This window comes from Rana temporaria, chromosome 5 (assembly GCF_905171775.1).
Source record: "Rana temporaria chromosome 5, aRanTem1.1, whole genome shotgun sequence".
Taxonomy (NCBI): domain Eukaryota; kingdom Metazoa; phylum Chordata; class Amphibia; order Anura; family Ranidae; genus Rana; species Rana temporaria.
This window is the reverse complement of record NC_053493.1, coordinates 159,550,712-159,567,284: the sequence shown is the minus strand read 5'-3', so window position 1 is coordinate 159,567,284 and position 16,573 is coordinate 159,550,712. Positions and strand designations below refer to the sequence as shown.

The following is a 16,573-nucleotide window of genomic DNA, read 5'->3' as shown; positions in this document are numbered from 1 at the left end:
TGGCCCAGATTCTCGTAGAATGGAGTAAATTTGGGTGGGCGTAACGTATCTCATTTACGTTATGCCGCCGCAAGTTTTTCATGCAAGTGCTTTATTCACAAAGCACTTGCGTGTAAAGTTGCGGTGGCGTAGTGTAAATCACCTGGCGCAAGCCCGCCTAATTCAAATTAGGCGGGCAGGGGGCGTGTAGCATTTAAATTAAGCGCGTTCCCGCGCCGAACGTACTGCGCATGCGCCGTCCGTAAAATATCCCAGGGTGCATTGCTCCAAATGACGTTGCAAGGACGTCATTGGTTTCGACGTGAACGCACATGGCGTCCAGCCCCATTCACGGACGACTTACGCAAACAACGTAAATTTATAAATTTCGACGCGGGAACGACGGCCATACTTAACATTAATTGTGCCTCATATACCCAGGGGCAACTTTACGCCGGGACAAGCCTAACGTAAACGTCGTAACTTTACTGCGTCGGCCGCGCGTACGTTCGGGAATTCGCGTTTCTAGCTAATTTGCATACTCGACGGGGAAAACGACGGAGGCAACACCTAGCGGACAAAAAAAAAATTGCTTTTAAGATCCGACGGCGTAAGAGCCTTACGCCTGTCGGATCTAATGGTTATCTATGCGTAACTGATTCTAAGAATCAGTCGCATAGATACGATGGCCCAGATTAGGACTTACGACGGCGTACATGCCGTAAGCCCTTTGAGAATCTGGGCCATTGTTCTTTGTTTTTTAATCATGGAAGCCTCAACTCCTTTACCAGTTATGCAATCACCCTCCCCTTACACCCACTCCCAGTTCCTGAAGCCATTTAAGCCCCCCAATAATCTCATCTCTCTGCCAAGCAAAGGTTTTCAAGGACTTTTGGTCTATTCTGCTACATCAGCCTCACCTTCTTGTGTTTATTCTTTGATTCAACAATGCCCACATTAACAACTAGGGTTGAGCCGACCACCCCCTGGTTCGGTTCGCAGCAGAACATGCGAACAGGCAAAAAATGTGTTTGAACACGCGAATACCGTTAAAGTCTATGGGACATGAACATGAAAGATCAAGTGCTAATTTTAAAGGCTCCTATGGAGGCGGCATCGTTCATATCGGCGGGTCGGACTCGTAGAAGGATTACGGCGCTGGAATTTTTATTTTTATTAACCTCCCTGGCGGTATGATTCTTTCAGAAAAAAGGTGCTGAAAGCGGTACCATTATTTGCAAGGAAATTTGGTGATTTGTACTGTAGGCCTGTAATTCTTAGGAATAACTCACTTAAATCTGACCAAACAAGAGTCTTGTAGGCATTTTTTTTAAAAACAAAATTATAAATTATAATATAATAAATAATTATAAATAATTATAACAAATAATAATATAATTATAATAAAAATTATTCAATGATGTAATCAACTCAAAATCACTGAAATTTGCTCAGTTGCAGAATTGTCGCTGTCATTATTTTTTTTTTTTTATGACGAATTTCCCCACAAATCGCTATCGCACAATTCTGCAAGTGATTATAATTTTTTATCGCTGTTTTCTAGCTGCTCTAAAACCATTTTTGACATAAAGGGACACTTTTGGTTGCTATGGACAATCTACAGTTTGCAGGGAGAAAGAACAGTTTTTATTATATAAAAGTACATGTAGGGCACTGGGCAGACCACTAGGGACAAGGGGGGGGGTGTATTTTTTACATACAGTACTGTAATCTATAAGATTACAGTATACTGTATGTAATGTGTTTGTTTACGTTTTTGAATTTGGCGCCGTTCTCCGCTCCCGTGTGTCGTAACGTCGCAGGGAATGGAGATCGGCGGCACAGGAGGACGCTGTGTGAATCGAGCGAGGTCCCGCTCGCTCACACAGCGCGGTGGCATCGCTGGATCCAGGGAGAAGGTAAGTAAACACTGCCTGTGGATCCAGCGAGGCGAGCCCGAGTCTGACTCGGGGTTACCGATCGCAGCACAGAAATCTAACCCAGAGTCAGACTCGGGAATACCGCCAGGGGGGTTAAAGGACTTGTCCCAACTTTGTGTGTGTGTTTTTTTTTCCCTTTTTTCTCACTTTTTCTGGGTGAAATGGTAGGGGTACAATGTAAAGAGGGGTTCCAGATTCCAATAAGCCCCCCGCCCGCAGACCCCCACAACCACCGGGCAAGGGTTGTGGGGATGAGCCCCTTGTCCCCATCAACATGGGGACATCCTCCCCATGTTGAGGGCATGTGGCCTGGTATGGTTCAGGAGGGGGGCTCTTTTCCTGCAGCCTGCCAGGTTGTGTGCTCAGATAAGGGTCTGGTATGGACTTTTGGGGGGAACCCTGCGCGTTTTTTTTTATTTGGCGCAGGGTTGCCCTTAATATCTATACCAGACCTGAAGGGCGTGGGGTTGTTTTTTGTAGGGACCCCCATGCATTTTTTTGGGGTCCGGGGTTCCCCTCAATATTCATACCAGACCCAAAGGGCCTGGTAATGGACTGGGGGGGGGGACCCATGTCGTTTTTTTCAATTACTTTTATCTGTATTGCCAAGACCCCACAATTCATTATAGCTGCGAGTAGTTTTAAATTACTTTTTTTTCTCTAGAAAAGTAATTTTGTGCAGGGACTGTTATAAACACGGGAAACCTACGATACTTTACAGGCATACTAAAAAAAAAACAGGTACTAAATTTAAAGGAATATTTTATTGTTTCACTTTAGGCATTATTAAAATCACTGCTCCCAAAAAAAAAATTCATTTTTAAAACTTTTTGTGCATTGATGCATGTCCCCTGGGGCAGGACCCGAATCCCCAAACACTTTTTATGACAATAACTTGCATATTATCCTTTAAAAATAGCACTTTTGATTTCTCACATAGACTTTTAAAGGGTGTTCCTGCGACTTTCGAATTTGCCACAAACACCCCAAATTGTTCGCTATTCGGCGAATGGGTGAACAGCCAATGTTCGAGTCGAACTCATGTTCGACCCGAACATAAAGCTCTACCCCATTAACAACCTGTCACCACATAAATTCAGCTCTAAATGGGAAACCCAAAGCAATGAATGATGCTCACATCAGGATCAGGAGATGGAATAAACATAGAAAAATGCAGGTAGGAAAAACACAGGGAGATAAATGCCACTATGATTACAAGTGCATCTCCTACTGTGCACATACAAGAATAGGCATTCTGGGCCAAATTCCCAAAAACGTAGCCTAACTTAAATTTCAGCAGATAAGTTACACTGACTTAAAATTTCTACCTAAGTGCCTGATCCACAAAGCACTTACCTAGAAATTACACGCCGTGTAACTTAAGTGCCTCCGTCGCAAGGCGGTCCTCCTCTCCGGGGGGCGTTTAAAATTTAAATGAGGCGCGCTCCCGCGCCGGCCGTACTGCGCATGCGTGTGACGTAATTTTCCCGGGCTTTGTGGATTGCGACGGGACACTAAAGTTGCGACGGGTGAAAAAAAATATACGTGCCGGGAAAACAAATAATTATAAAAAAAAATGACAGCGTCGCTCGGCATGCATTCCTGAGAGGGAGAACTCCATGCCAATTTTCAAAGAAAAAACCGGCATGGGTTCCCCCCCCCCAGGAGCATACCAGGCCCTTAGGTCTGGTATGGGTTGTAAGGAGACCCCCCCTACAATCCATACCAGACCCGTATCCAAAGCACGCTACCTGGCCGGTCAGGAAAGGGAGTGGGGACGAGCGAGCGCCCCCCCCTCCTGAGCCGTGCCAGGCCGCATGCCCTCAACATGGGGGGGTTGGGTGCTCTGGGGCAGGGGGGCGCACTGCGGGCCCCCCCACCCCAGAGCACCCTGTCCCCATGTTGATGAGGACAGGACCTCTTCCCGACAACCCTTGCTGTTGGTTGTCGGGGTCTGCGGGCGGGGGCTTATCGGAATCTGGGAGTCCCCTTTAATAAGGGGGCCCCCAGATACCGGCCCCCCACCCTAAGTGAATGGATATGGGGTACATCGTACCCCTACCCATTCACCTGGAGGCAAAAAGTAAAAGTTATTAAACACACAACACAAGGGTTTTTAAAATAATTTATTAGTCTGCTCCGGAGGCCCCCCCTGTCTTCTTTATTAGCTCTAATACCAGGGGGGGCTTCTTCTTCCACTCTCCGGGGGTCTTCTCCGCTCTCCGGGGGGGGTTTCTTCTTCCACTCTCCGGGGGGGGGTCTTCTCCGCTCTCCGGGGGTCTTCTCCGCTCAACATCGGAAGAAGGGAGAAGAAGAACATGACGTCACAGAAGACCGCGCTGGCTGCCTGTTAGTAATTGAGCTAACACACGAAGATAGCAGGCAGCCAGCGCTGAAGAAGAAGGCACCGGACAGCTGCAGAAGAACCGGGTGCGCCGAGTCAACAGCGGAGAGCGGCGAGGATAGAAGAAGACCCCCGGAGAGCGGAGAAGACCCCCGGAGAGCGGAGAAGACCCCCCCCGGAGAGCGGAAGAAGAAACCCCCCCCGGAGAGCGGAGAAGACCCCCGGAGAGTGGAAGAAGAAGCCCCCCCTGGTATTAGAGCTAATAAAGAAGACAGGGGGGGCCTCCGGAGCAGACTAATAAATTATTTTAAAAACCCTTGTGTTGTGTGTTTAATAACTTTTACTTTTTGCCTCCAGGTGAATGGGTAGGGGTACGATGTACCCCATATCCATTCACTTAGGGTGGGGGGCCGGTATCTGGGGGCCCCCTTATTTGAGGGGACTCCCAGATTCCGATAAGCCCCCGCCCGCAGACCCCGACAACCAACGGCAAGGGTTGTCGGGAAGAGGTCCTGTCCTCATCAACATGGGGACAGGGTGCTCTGGGGTGGGGGGGCCTGCAGTGCGCCCCCCTGCCCCAGAGCACCCAACCCCCCCATGTTGAGGGCATGCGGCCTGGCACGGCTCAGGAGGGGGGGGGGGGGCGCTCGCTCGTCCCCACTCCCTTTCCTGACCGGCCGGGTAGCGTGCTTTGGATACGGGTCTGGTATGGATTGTAGGGGGACCCCCTACGTTGATTTTTCGGCGTAGAGGGGGTCTCCTTACAACCCATACCAGACCTAAGGGCCTGGTATGCTCCTGGGGGGGGAACCCATGCCGGTTTTGATTTTACAAATTGCCGTGGAGTTCTCCCTCAGGAATGCATACCAAATGCCGTTGCTTGAATGGGCCTTTACAAGGTGTGACTAATTTTCCACATTGTAAAACCAGCCCTAGTTTTGCGCAAGCAAATCGGAACTTACGCAGAAATCACAATGCTGAAAAGCGTTGTGGATCTGCTTAAGTCCTCATTTGCATACTCAAAGCTGCATTTCAATGAGAAATGCCCCCAGCGGCGGATGCGGTACTGCATCCTAAGATCTGACCGTGTAAGTGTCTTACACATGTCAGATTTTCTGCCTAACTTTGGAAAAAGCCTTTTGAGGATCGTTTCCAAAGTTAGGCACAGACTGAACAGCAGTTCCGCCTGCGTATCTCTTTTGGGAATTTGGCCCTCAATGTCTACTAGTAAATCCAGCCCTGGATAGACAAAATATAGCTAGTAAAGGCAGCCATAGATGATTTGAATCACAGCCGGTTCAGCAAGTACCAGAGATTTCAACCGTGTATGGGCAGGCTGATTGTACCCAAGTTGATTGATCGATCAACTTGAGTACAACCAGCCTATTGAATTTTTTAAGCAATTATTGCCGGCGGCTATAGCCACCAGCAATAATCATGTGTGTTCTCCTGGCCAGGACGGCTGCCCCCGCCGGGAGAATACAATAGCTCTGCGGGAGGTATTCTCCCATCAACACTGACTGTGGTTGCAAGAAAATAAAATTGCACCTTCTATGGCCAGCTTAACATATGCAAAGTGAATTGGAGTGCAATATAAGCAAGGCTTTCAGGTGCATATCTCAGCCTATAGTTAGCAGTAAAATATAAAACACTGCTAAATCTGTAGACATTTTCATCTATCTTGCTCCAGTATGGGAGTGCTGGAGTAAATTATGTTTATCCCTGCTGTTCAGATTTGAAAGCCTTCAATAGGCAGACCTTGTTTGGTTTAAAGCAGTTGCAATACTACTTGTCAGATTTTTTTTACTTAACAATAACAGTGTCCTTTAATGACCGGAAAAACATAAAAATACCAAGCATGTGTATGAGTTGTGGCCTTGAATGTGATTACAAAAAGAAAAAGTGCTTAGTTTAATTACTGGGCCTTCATGTTGAGCCTTTGCAGCGAATGCCAAGTCATGTGACGTACAATTTAAGTAATTTTTATTACAATTTTATTCACATCAAAGTGCTATCACTAGTGACTTTCTTAAGAAGCAAGAAAGTACATTTGTTTCATTTCATTACATATTAATCTTTACTAAATCAAGATTAAGAGCACACTGTCTGAGTTATAAACATACATTCTCATTCTTTTGGCAATTCCCATTTAAAACTACAGTGTAAGCTGCCAGAAAGTGGCCTACGTATGCCTTCACTCAGAGGTATGTGTGTTCCAGACATAGGTCTCACAAAGTCAAGGAGATTATGTGTATTACACCCCCAGACTGAGCAAATACACTGGCCCTGCAGTGTACAAACACTGGTAGAAATGTTCTTCTGTTATGGAACACGTCTTGCTTAGTTAGTGGCGGAACAACTAATTATTCATTCTTTTGTTGCAACACTACATCCTGATTGTGTCCATCGTCTGAGAAGAACAGAATGTTGTGATGTTTTACGCAGTTGTAGTTCTTGGGCTTCTTACAAATAATGTGGGAATGAAATCTATCAAAAACATTACAGAGTCAGTCCACTGAAAACTGGTATTTTGGTTTTGGTAGTGCTAAACATTTCATGTATGCCTTATTAACCTCTTGACCACCGCCCCATGTCCAAAAGACGTCCTGTTTTTAAAGATGGATATCTCGGTAACGGCAGCAGCTGCTGCCACAACCGAGGTATCCATCTCTTCAGTGGGCGGTGGTGTACACGATAACGGCGGTCTCCGCGGCGGATTCGCTGGAAGATCGCCGTTATCGGTGGCCGGTGAGGCCCCCCCCGCCGCTCTCCCGCGCCATCCGCCGCTTACCGGAGCCGTCGGTAGCAGCGGAGGCGATCGGGACTGTTCGGCAGCTGTGTGGGGTTGCGAGTGAAGAAAAAATTTCCTTCACCCGTCACCATAGCTGGGCGGAAGTGACGTCAAAACGCCAGTCCCGCCCAGCGTCTTAAAGAAACATTTTTTTTTTTTGTCATTTGAAAAAATGACAGTTTCAATTTTTTTTTTTTTTAAGTCTAAATATAAGATCTGAGGTCTTTTTGACCCCAGATCTTATATTTAAGAGGACCTGTCATGCTTTTTTCTATTACAAGGGATGTTTACATTCCTTGTAATAGGAATAAAAGTGATCATTTTTTTTTATTCAGTGTAAAAAATTATTAACTAAATAAAAATAAATAAGAAAACAAAAATTTTTTTTTTAAAGCGCCCCGTCCCGACGAGCTCGCGCACAGAAGCGAACGCATACGCGAGTAGCGCCCGCATATGAAAACGGTGTTCAAACCACACAAGTGAGGTATCGCCGCGATCGTTAGAGTGAGAGCAATAATTCTAGCCCTAGACCTACTCTGTAACTCAAAAAATGCAACCTGTAGAATTTTTTAAACGTCGCCTATCGAGATTTTTAAGGGTAAAAGTTTGACGTCATGCCACGAGCGGGCGCAATTTTTAAGCGTGACATGTTGGATATCATTTTACTCGGCGTAACATTATCTTTCACAATATATAAAAAAATTGGGCAAAATTTATTGTTGTCTTATTTTTTAATTCAAAAAAGTGATTTTTTTCCAAAAAAAGTGAGCTTGTAAGACCGCTGCGCAAATACGGTGTGACAAAAAGTATTGCAATGACTGCCATTTTATTCTCTAGGGTGTTAGAAAAAAATATATAATGTTTGGGGGTTTTAAGTAATTTTCTAGCAAAAAAAACTGTTTTAGTCTCGTAAACACCGAATCTGAAAAACAAGCCCGGTGGGAAAGAGGTTAAAGAGAAAAGGAGATGTTGGAACATGCAAAATAGGGCAGGAATAACCAGTCTTAGGGTCTTTCACATGGGCGGACCGTATGTCCGCTTTTTCATCCATCTGTGTACGGATGAAAAAGGGACATACATTGGTCCCTATGAGATTGCGGGTGTTAGCGGATGAACATCCGCTGACACCCGATCTCGCCCGGATCCGCAAACCTCCGATTCTACAGACAGAGGAAAGCCCTATTTTTCCATCCGTCTGCGGATTGGATTGGATGAACCCGGCAAACGGTCCGTGTTCATCCGATCCCCTCATAGGGGAGAGCTGAGATCTGACAGGGCGGTCCCTGCACAGTGTGCAGGGATCGCCCTGTCATCCAGCGGATCAGCAGGGATCAACGGAGCGTTCCCCGTTGAGCAAGCGGAGGTTCACGGGGCGGATCTTCATGGATCTATCCCGTGTGAAAAAGGCCTAAATTGCATGAAAAATATGTAATGTTACATAACAATATAAATTAAATATGTGTTAGGCCCCGTACACACGAGGAGACATGTCCGATGAAAACGGTCCGCGGACCGTTTTCATCGGACATGTCTCCTGGGAGCTTTTGGTCTGATGTGTGTACACACCATCAGACCAAAATCCCAGTGGACAGAGAACGCGGTGACGTAGAAGACGCCGACGTTCTCAAACAAGGAAGTGCAATGCTTCCATGCATGCGTCAAATCAATTCGACGCTTGCGCGGGATTTCGGGATGCTGGTTACACGTCATAACCAGCGGACATGTCCGATTAGGTGTACTAACCATCGGACATGTCCGACGTACATGTTTCCAGCAGACAAGTTTCTTAGCTTGCTAAGAAACTTTTGTCCGCTGGAAACCTGTCCGCTAGGCCGTACACACGGTCGGACATGTCCGCTGAAACTGGTCCGCGGACCAGTTTCAGCGGACATGTTCGACTGTGTGTACGGGGCCTAAGAGACCTATGAGTTGCTTTACAAAAGGTAAATAAGCCGTTCACTTTGCAAGGGATTTTTTTTTAGCTTAGTGAATGTGGCCACAAGTAGCATAAGTAATTGGATCCATGCCCATTATTGATGGGAAATAAAAAAAATATTAGCGCTTGTGGTGCAGTACAGCAACAAATCCTTTACCATGCCCAATGTATTTTTTTTTTTTTTTACTGTTTTGTAACTTAAAGGTTGTGGTTCTATAGATTTAGTAATGTAAGAAATAAGTTTACCTCAACCTCAGCAATAAAGTAAATATAAAGAAGAATGAGATTAAAGTCAACAAGAGTCCACCCAAAACTGACCTTTCATGCACTTACAAATGTTTGGGATTCCAACAGTGCAATTTTCCACTCACTGAGTGCGATAAGCAGTACCCCCACTGGGAGTAGAGAATATTTATTAATGGTCCTGAAAGCACTGTTTGTTTCAGAGTGAATGAGATAAGAGTTGTGGTGGATAGGGATATACACTCTGAACCAGAATTTGCTATAGGTCAGGATGGATCATGTGAAGCATATTTTTAATCACCTGCTTCACACTGATTAGTACCATTATAGGGATTAAAAGTAATTTGTTCCACTGTGCTTGTTAAGGTATTGGGCATTTTACATACAACTGTAAGTTTAGATATTGGAGTTGATTTACTAAAGGCCGAAAGATTGTGCACTTTGCAAGTTGCTCCAGAGCTTAGTAAATGAGGGGAAGCTCTGCTGACTTCCAGCATCCCAATCATGTGCAGTTAAAAATGCAGTTTCCTTTTTTTCCTTGCATATGATTGGGTATTATTTGTAAAAAAAAAAAAAAAAAAGCTATACATACCGTTTCTGCAGCCACTCCAGTCCAGTCTCATGCTAACTGTCAGCAGTGGTGTTTGTGCACTGGAGAGTTGTACTGTATGTCTAAATTTGTTTTTGTATCAATAAAAACCTTTCTGATTTAAAAAAAAAACTGTCAGCAGTGGCCTTTGTGTGTAGGCGTGTGCAGGAGAGACTGCTGACAACGGAAGCCCCATAGTAACTCTATGGGTGACGTCACTTCCCAGGCATTTTCCAGCTGTTGTCGGCTGTCTCCTACACACAACATCCGCTGCTGTAGTCCGAACCAGATCAGCTTCAGAAAATGTATTTATAGAGATTATTGCTTTACAGTGTTGGATAGATTTGTTTTATAATGTGAATGCAAGTAGATTTATAGTTAGTTTTTGGCCGAACTTCTACTTTAAGCCGTACCTCATTTACTAAGCTCTGGAACAACCGCACTTGCAAAAGGCACAGTTCATTTGTCTTTAGTAAAAATAACCCCATTGTGTTTTTAGAAATATTCCTACAACTTTTACATGTGTATTTGGTGCATGCCCTAAATTCCTATCCTATGGCACTTTGTTACTTCAGATGTATGCACAGTAATCATTACATGTACTTTCTAGTCTGAATCAGTTTAAATACATCTTAACAGTGTCCATTGCATTTTGCTTTTTGTACTTACCACTGGGAAATAAAAAACTGAGAAATGCTTGCACATATTCTGTTTCTGATCCACAGGATCTCACTGTCCTTATTGCAACCCAGTCATGTCCTTACTTACATTGCATAGGTTTGAAATTTTACATTTTCACATAAAATAGCTCATTATTGCAAGCTTTTATTTTTTTTTAGAAATCTCCAACAGGAATCCTGGCTCCCTTTTGAACGCTTTTTAAAAAAAACACCAACAAGAAGGTTCAGGTACATTAAAGCCGAACTCTGGATACCTTGATTTTTACAGTTTGGATGCATTAATTTCTTCCAATCTGCCCTGACATTTAAAAGGTTCTGGATAGGAAGGATTCCTGTTAATACTTTATAATCAGTTACAGCAAACAGTTTTAACCTTTTGGGGTGAAAAACAACAGTCCTCCTGCCAGGATCACCAGATAATAAAAGCAAGAAAGTCTAAAAAAGGAAACCAATACAGCCATCACATCTAAGAACTGGTAAGCTGTAATATAATACTGTAAATGTTTGCTTTTGGGTTTAATATTGCTTTAAATGCATTGTCTGGCTACATTGTCTCTTTATTTTTTCCCTCTGTCCTTCTGTATTTATTTACATGAAAAGACATCTAAATGCTATTTTAGCTGCGCCCTGAAAATACATCAGAGAGACTGCTATGACAGACACCAGTTTTAAGTGTTTGTGTTGCGTTTGATATAAATATATGTCTGTTTTATGATTTTATTTCTCAGACTAGATAGGACTCCATGATGCATTAACACCATACAAGCAAGGTCTGTGCCGGACCTGCTTTTGCCTGATCTCCAGCAACTGCTTATAGATGCTTGGGTTCTCATTGCTATGCAGATCATGAACCCACTGTAACTTTAGTTAAAGAGGAACTGCAGACATAATTTGTAATAAAAATCTTTGCCATTCTGAAGCTTCCCTCCAACCACTTTTCATATTATTTTATATATACTGTAACTCTGTACATGCCAAATATGCTGAAGAAACCTCCCTCCACTGAGTCTGGCTGCATCCGTTTTAACTGTTGCAGCCAGCTTGAAGCTGATGTCTGTTCATGTACTGGATTTACACAGACACACACCTCCAGCTCTACAGCTCTCATTGGCCCTTTTATGACTCTTCTCCCCTTCCTTCCTGGCAAACTCTCACACGAGTGAGAGAGAGAGCTGTGCATGATGTCATAAGCCTAGGCTTTTTACCAGACAAGAAACAGGAAGTGGGCTGTATAAGGTATTTACTGGCAGAATTTTTTTTTCTACCATCCAAAGTTAAAACAACAAGGGCAGAGGATTTAATAGATGGAAAGATGAAAAAATGATTGAAGTTTTCGCTTTAACCCCCCTGGCAGTATTCCCAAGTCTGGCTCGGGGTGGAATTTCAGAACCAAAAGCGGTAACCCCGAGCCAGACTCGGGATCGCCTCGCAGAATCCACAGGCAGGGAGTTGCTTACCTTGTCCCTGGATCCTGCAATGCCTCTCCGCTGTGTGATCGAGCGGTGTCCTCGCTCGATTCACACAGCTTCCTGTGTGCCGCCGAGCTCCGTTCCCTGCGACGTTATGACGCACGGGGGCGTAGATCGGCGCCAAATTCTAAAAAGTAAATAAACACATTACATACGTATACTGTAATCTTACAGATTACAGTACTATATGTGAAAAATACACACCCCCTTTGTCCCTAGTAGTCTGCCCAGTGTCCTACATGCACTTTTATATAATAAAAACTGTTGTTTCTGCCTGGAAACTGTAGATTGTCCATAGTAACCAAAAAGTGTCCCTTTATGTCAAAAGTGGTTTTAGACCAGCTAGAAAACAGCGATAATAAATTATAATCACTTGCAGAATTGAGCGATAGCGATTTATGGGGAAATTCGTCATCAAAAAATAAAAGTAATGACAGCCACAATTCTGCAACTGAGCAAATTTCAGTGTTTTTGATTTGATTACATTATTAAATATTTATTATTATTATTATTATATTATTATTAGTTATAATTGATTCTGTGTTTCAAACTTTATGATACCCGGAATGTCAACTAGACTCTTGTTTGGACAGATTTAAGTGAGTTATTCCTAAGAATTGCAGGCTTACAATATAAAACACCAAATTTTCATGCAAAATAATGGTACCACTTTCAGTACCTAAAACCAGAAAGAATCATACCGCCAGGGAGGTTAAGAAACTTTTAAGCATATTTCTACAGTTTACCGACCAGAGTTTCTGCTTATTTGCTAGGTATCTTACTTGATATATTTGTCAGTCTTGTACTGTATTCCTAATATTGTAATAGTTTTGAATGTACAGCATTTTTGTTCAGTAAAAGCACATTTATACACTGTAGAGGTCTGAAATTCCTGCTTATACTGCAAAGTAATCTTGCTAAATAAACAAAAGCATAACAGGGTTGTGCCTCTCCCCACCCATTAGCATTTATAAAAAAACACAGCCTGTGACGTGCCCTGTGTCTCTGTGTCTGGCTGTAGCGTCTCTTCTGTCTTCTTCTAGTTTATTACTGTATATCTATTATACTAAGCTGCCATATCATTCCATGCATAAGTCTCCACTAAATTTCTTATGATGCTTCATAAATGATGTCACTGAGACTGCCATGCCCATTCCCAGTCCTACTTATATATTATTTCCTCAACTACGCTTGTCACAATCCTCAACCACCCCAAAATAACAGGAACTTTTTTTCATCTTTACCAATCTAAGCAGAGTTTAAAAGACTACCAGGAGCAAAAACAAAGAGAAACACATTAATTCAGAAAACTATTATACCATTAGGATGGAATCCCCCCTCCATTACTATTATCAATCAACATCTTTTTCAATTAATATTTCCATGTCCAGAAAGCAGAATATTGGTAAATTTTAAATGAGTGTTAGCTAGCATTGCCTGCAAAAAACACTGAAACCTCCATGAAAAACCAAAGGCTTTGCAAATTATAATAACTTCATTCATTTGTTCATTCATAGTGAAGTAAAGATGTGAACTACAGCACGCTAATTCTTCTAACTACCTTCCTTCAATTTTCTGACATCCACTTAAGATGAAAACATTACTTTTATTTAAGCTTGCCACGCTAGTGCTCTCTATTGTGCAAATCTTGATTTTTATAAATGCTAGCTTCAAACTGTCTTGCAGGGCATTACAATTATACATTATACAGACATGCATTAGAGTTGTTCTTGAAATTGAGCACTAAATATTGAAAAAAACATTTTCTAACTGTTCTGTAATTGATATGATAGAATGCTATACATTTTTTTTCAAAACTGAGAAAGTGTGCACTACTTCTGCAACCCATACACCAGCGAGTTGAAAGAAAAAATTCATCCATCCACACATTCATGGTGGATAGGGGAAACCCTCTCACTGTGATATTGTGACAGTGGGGAGACTTCCCAGCCATTAGAATACAATGATCAGTGTTGCAGGCTATATCCAGTGGTACTGATCATTTAGGAAAAACACAACAGGTTGGTTGTACACAAGTGAATGAATGAGAAAAACTTATAAAGCGCGGCGCATGCGAACTGAATCGCTTCAAGTCAATTGATAGATCAATTCGTCCAGACCGGTCAAATTTTGATCCATGTATGGCCGACTTACAGTAGAAGTTAACACTTTTACTATATATTCTGCTGACTTGGGTATGCTTTCATTTGAGTTTGATGATTCAAATTAAGGTCTAGAATTATTGTTAAGCAGGTTTCAGAAGAAAACCAAAACATTTTCAGTGGATGCAACTTTATCTGTTTATCAAATTCTTGGGGTTAGTATATTTGAACACAGAGGAGACTTTAGCACTGAACAACACGATGGCAATAACATCTAAGAATAGATTTTTGTGCAGAAATTAAGGGTGAACAAGGTTACAAGAAGAAAATTAAATGGCACTTAAAAAGGAAAACATTTGCTGAGCCATTGTTCACAGAAAATGACAGAAAAATAAGGAAAAAAATACTCATTTATTTTATAGTAAACTGATAAAGAATATCAAAAAGATTTTTTTTTCCATTTTGGAGAGAATATCTGTTAATCCCCTGTATTTGTTTTACTGTTTTTCGACCTTTCTGTCCTGTCACTGGGAGGCATTATTGTAAAACTTCCTCTCTACAGTGCCTTGAAAAAGTATTCATACCCCTAGAAATTTTCCACAACCAAAAATGTAAATGTATTTTATTGGGATTTTATTTTATAGACCAACACAAATTGACACATAAATGGCAAGTGGAAGGGAAATGACAAATGTTTTTCAATTTTTTTTTACAATCAAATATGTGAAAAGTGTGGTGTGCATTTGTATTCAGCCCCCCTGAGCCACTACTTTGTAGAACCATCTTCTGCTGCAATTACAGCTGCAAGTCTTTTTGGGGATGTCTCTAACAGCTTCTCACATTTAGAGAGTGACATTTTTGCCCATACTTCTTTGCAAAATAGCCCAAGCTCTGTCAGATTGGATGCAGAGTGTGAACAGCAATTTGAGTCTTGCCACAGATTCTTAATTGGATTTAGGTCTGGACTTTGACTGGGCCATTCTAACATATAAATATGCTTTGATCTAAACCAGGGGTCTCCAAACTATAAAAGAAAAGGGCCAGTTTACTGTCCTTCAGAGTTTACGAGGGTCGGACAGTGGTTAGTGGAAGTCGAAAAGGTCCTGGTATCAGTGGGAAAAATCAACGCCCCATTGTTTGTTTCAGTTTGAGTAAGTGTGCCCCGTCATTGGGTCCCATTGTTGGTGTCATTGAGAAAAACTGTGCCCCATTGTTGGTGTCATTGAGAAAAACTGTGCCCCGTTGTTGGTGTCCTTGTAAGGAATTGTGCCCCATCCTTGGTGTCATTGTGAGGAATTGTGTCCAATCATTGGTGTCATTGGGAAGAATTGTGACCCATCGTTGATGTCATTGGGCCCCTTTGTTGGTGTCACTGGGCACCATTGTTGGTGTCAGAAGGAGAAACTATGCCCCATTGTTGGTATCAGTGGATGAAATAGTGCCCCAAGGGCCGGATAAAAGCAAGCAAAGGGCCGCATCTGGCCCCCGGGCCACAGTTTAGAGACTACTGATCTAAACCATTACATTGTAGCACTGGTTGTATGTTAAGGGTTGTTGTCCTGCTGGAATGTAAACCTCTGCCCCAGTGTCAAGTCTTTTGCAGACTCTAACAGGTTTTCTTTCAAGATTGCCCTGTATTTGGCTACATCTATCACCCATCAACTCTGACCAGCTTCCCTGTCCCTGCTGAAGAAAAGCAACCCCACAACATAATGTTGCCATCACCATGTTTATATATAGCGTTACACATCGCGTTTTGCTTTTAGGCCAAAAGGTAACATTTTTGTCTCATCTGACCAGAGCACCTTCTTCCACATGTTTGGCTTCTCGCAAACTGCAAATGGGACCTCTTATGGCTTTCTTTCAAGAATGACTTTTTTCTTGCCACCCTTCCGTAAAAGCCAGATTTGTGGAGTGCATAACTAATAGTTGTTCTGTGTACAGATTCTCCCATGTGAGCTGTGGATCTCTGCAGCTCATCCACAGTTACCATGGGCCTCTTGGCTACTTCTCATATTAATGCTCTCCTTGCCCAGCCTGTCAGTTTAGGTGGACGGCCATGTCTTGGTAGGTTTGCAGTTGTGCCATACTCTTTCCATTTTCGGAAGATGGATTTAACAGTGCTCTGTGAGATGTTCAAACCTTGGGATATATTTTTATAACCTAACCTTGCTTTAAACTTCTCCACAACTTTATCCCTGACCTGTCAGGTGTGTTCCTTGGCCTCCATGATGCTGTTTATTCACTAAGATTCTCTAATAAACCTCTGAGGACTTCACAGAACAGGTGTATTTATAATGAGATTAAATTACCCGACAGGTGGACTCTATTTGCTAATTAGTTGACTTCGGAAGGAAATTGGTTCCACTAGATTTTAGTTAGGGGTATCACAGTAAAGGGGGCTGAATACAACACTTTTCACATATTTATTTGTAAAAAAAATGAAAACCATTTATCAATTTCCTTAAACTTCACAATTATGTGCCACTTGTGTTGGTCT

At 42.7% G+C, this 16,573-nt stretch overlaps 1 protein-coding gene across 5 annotated transcripts in view; it reads right to left on the bottom strand.

Moving 5' to 3' along the window:
• COBL (cordon-bleu WH2 repeat protein) overlaps positions 1 to 16,573 on the bottom strand; it is a 426,299-nt gene that overhangs the window by 18,265 nt on the left and 391,461 nt on the right. The window lies entirely within an intron of this gene.